This window comes from Ambystoma mexicanum, chromosome 4p (genome assembly GCF_040938575.1).
Source record: "Ambystoma mexicanum isolate Mex_15411 chromosome 4p, UKY_AmexF1_1, whole genome shotgun sequence".
NCBI lineage: Eukaryota > Metazoa > Chordata > Amphibia > Caudata > Ambystomatidae > Ambystoma > Ambystoma mexicanum.
The window spans coordinates 1,158,101,545-1,158,105,561 of record NC_090927.1 but is presented as its reverse complement, the minus strand read 5'-3'; positions in this window follow the sequence as shown (position 1 = coordinate 1,158,105,561).

Genomic DNA, 4,017 nt, shown 5'->3' with positions numbered 1-4,017 from the left:
AGATTCAGTGCGGAGGGTAAGCTGGGAAATAGAAAACTTCTCGAGGAGTTTGCCCAGGAAAGGAGTGATAGAGATTGGGCGATAGTTTTCCAGGAGAGGGTGCACAAGGGAGTGCTTAAGAGCAGTGGTGGGGAAACTCCAGTGGCGAAGGAGAGGTTGCAGAAGTCAGCCGAAGGGTGGATCGATAGAGTCAATGTTTTCCTTGAAGATTTTGGAGGGACGAGGGTCCACCTGTTTGGGGGAGGCTTTCATAGACCAGACTTGTCTAGTAACCTTCTCAGGTGTGACAGGGGAGACACAATAGAGAGAAGAAGGGGAGGGGTGGAGGTGGCCAAGGGTGGTACAAGAGATGTTGGTATATGAGGTGGTGAGGAAGAGAGGGAGGATAGGATATCTAGTGTTTTTGAGGTGAGTGTGCAGCCAGGGCCGAGCAAATTGCCTGGGTGGGTGCAATGGTGGAGGAGGCTGCGGTAGAGTTGGCTAATTCCTTGCAGACTTTGAAAAGTGTGTCCGTGTTATTGGATACCGCATAGATGCAGGCTTGTATAAAGACTCTTTTCTGGGAGCTGATGCAGAGTCCATACTGCCTTTGGAGGAGGCGGCAGGCCAGTTTGTCAGAGGGTGCGCCAGAGGATTCCCATTTCCATTTGGCTGCCCTGCACTTGTGTTTAAGGGAAGCCGATTTGGAGTCATACCAAGAGTTGCACTTTTTGGTAGGCTTCAGTCGTACCCTCATGACAGAGGCAAGAATATAAAGAGTATTGGAAACAGAGAGGTTAAAGTTTGAGAGTGCTGTGGCAGGGTGGGAGTCAGTCATAGGAGTGGAAGGAGCATAATAGGTGGAGGCAAAGGCAGTTACTGAGACTCTTTTCATCAGTTGGATGACCTTGTAGACAGGAGGCAGTGCCGGGCTTACCTATGCAAGGGGAGAAGAGAGCTTCAAGTGAGAAGAGAGGAGAAAATGATCAGTCCAGGAGAGAGAAGTAGTGAGAGGGATAGATAGCGGAATGTCAGTTGAGGAGAGAGCATCCAAAGTGTGGCCAGCGCTATGTGTTGAGCTAGACGGTAAGATGGAAAGAAAGGGAGAGTCGCAAAGTTTGAGTAAAGGTCTTAAGGAATCAGGTGAGTCGAGATGGATGTTGGGATCACCCAGTAGGAGGAGATGAGAAGAGGAGGAAAATAGAGAGGAGGCCAGGTCAGCCAGTTTTGAAAGGAAGAGGGAGGGCTGACCAGGTGGCCGATAGACGGTGGACAGCAGCAGTGAATAGCTTGGAGAGAGGGACAGCATGCAGATCAGGCACTCAAAGGATGAGAAGGCCTGAGTGGGAATGACAGACACAGGGATACACTCAGGGAAGATCAATGCTACTCCCCCACCTGGTCTGTTTGGTCTAGGAAGGGAGAGTATTGTGTAGCCTTCTGGGAGAAGTGTGTCAAAACTCGTGACAGCGCAATCCTTGAACCAGGTTTCAGTGATGGCAAGAACATCACAATCCAGGAGTTCAAGGAGGTTGCAGATATCAGAGGAGTGTTTGACAGCTGAGCGAGTGTTTACCATGGCAATGTGGAGCAGATTGCAATCAGTGAAAGACTTATGGAGGAGCAGGGGACAGTGGGCCCCCCTAAGTGATGATAGTGCCTGAGGGACAGAGGTAGAAGGGGGCAGAGGAGCCAAGGCCAGTAAGGTAGACGGGACCATAATGGGTGAGGAGGGAGCCAGTGCGGGAGGCACCACAGGGAGGAAGGGAGCCCCAGATACAGTGTTAGTGGGTGACTGGTTCACCCAAGAGGAGAAAGCAGACGGGGTTGTCAATGTGTGGGGTGGTGGCAAGAAAGCCATGGCGATGGTAGATGGGTGGTTAGGAGGTGGCAAGGGAGCCAGGGTGGGCACAGCTGGTATGGGAGCAAGGGCTGCTGAAGGAGCTGGTGCAGAAGGCAGAGGGAGGTTGATAAGGCTGGAGAGGAGCCTATTAAAGAGTAGAAGGTTGGGTTGAGGACCCTGGACCATGATGGTACCATTGCAGTAGACATTGATGATGACCCTGGAGGTGGAGAGGGCAGGAAGGACCTCCCAGCGGGTGTCACCATTGATGGGCAAAGAAGGGAAAGGAGAGAGAAGAGCGATCATATGGAGAGTCCATAGGACGGGTGAGGGAACGACTAGAGTATGCCTGTGAGAGTCTCTCTGGCAGAGGCAATGACGTAGGTGCCTGCAATCGGAAGGCCTGAGTTAGAGCTCAGTATGTCCTTCTTGAGGTTCTTCCTGACAGACTTAGTAAGGGCTGATGGATAAGAGATAGAGAAGCTGTTTGAGAAGATAGGAGAAATAGATAGCGCCATAGCAAACTGCAGAGAGTGAGGTGCACTTAACCAGGCTGAGGCCACAGAGGCGCAGCGAAAGCAGTAGGTGGGGGGGGGGGACAGGGAACAAGACTGGGAGAAAAACAATGGGAGCTGGGGGAGGTAATATACACAGAAAAACAATGAACAAGCAGAGGAAAGGGAGGTAGCGGGTATAGGGCTGAGGGGAATAACAGCACAGAGGGACAATGGGACTGAGGAAGGGTGAGGGAACCGGTAGCAGACTAGACAGAGTACAGAGGGGTAGACTTGTTAACACATTTTCATGAAAAGCAGGTTATGCACACAGCTTACAACAAATGTAAACAGGAGCAGGACAATCAAGATGGGCACACAGCTGAAAACGAATTTAAAAAGCAGCAAGACAATCATGATGTGCACACAACTGACGAATTTAAACAGCAGCTGGACAATCACAGTGACATATATTTCAGAGGAGTCATCGATATGACCATGCTAACCAGGGATTTCGCCTCAACTTCCACTGCCTCCGATGTCGACGCCGGATGACCTGGATAACCCAGCAGATAGTCCATGGGGTTGCCATCCACTGCATCGAAATGGACAGTGACCATGTTATCTGACAGTTGCAATCAAGTGCTCTAATGGGAGTGGTGTGCGAAGAAATGACCCTTGGAAAATTGGCAGTAGGGGTTTTGGGTCCATCACGATCATGATAGAATGATCAAAAATGTAAAGGTGGACATGATGACACCACAACAGACCAAGGAACACCTCACAATCTATTTGTGAATGACGCATTTCTGTTCGTATCAACGCTTTGGGAGCCTCCACTCTCTGCACTCCTTATTCCAGGGTAAAGGGCCTTCCTTCTTTCCTTATGTAGCTCCTGAAATGCCTGGCCTGTTTAATATACCAGGGGCCCAAGGCTCCATCTAGCCCATGTATCTCTGGAAATATTGTTTTTAACTAAAGCGTGTCATGCTTTTCTTTTATTCTTTGACCCATTGCTGAGATCCCGCACACTAACATGTAAAATGTAACTCGGAAGCAATGGGCCTCACAAGATTAACGACTTATCAAAATGCAACACATCACACACATCTATGACTACAAGAAATCAACAGCCTACAGAAGGACAAACATATGATACATGGATTTTAAGACAGAGCTATATTTCACATGGGCCTGCAGTATAAGAATATTGTTACTCTCTTGCCAATATGGACTAGGGGAAAAGCCATATAATTGCTGTCATCTCTTCCATAAAGCTGTGGCCCTGAGGGCAGTTGTCCATTTCATGCATGCCTTTGAAGGACAATAGAGCTCGGGCAGAGTGTGAGACATATGAGCCACAGCGACATTCAGAAGAACCAGTCTGTTGGGAAGTGTGTGGATTTTCCTCGGGCTGAGTCTTAAGGAAAGTGGACTTTAAGGTGAAGTTGTCCCTCTGTGAAGCCTATCCCTTGACGTTGACCGGGGTCCACAGTACCAACCTGGTAGTGATGAACTTGCACATGAAATCAATAAGAGAATTGCAAGGTCCTCTCCTTTCCTGATGTAACATTAAAAAACTAAAAAAAACTTAAGGGTTGTCTTAGAAACCCTAACCTGTGCTTAAAATGTGTATGTCCCATGATGTGTGTGATCTTAATACACAATTATGATCTTGTGTCAGTGCCTTGTCCATGGATG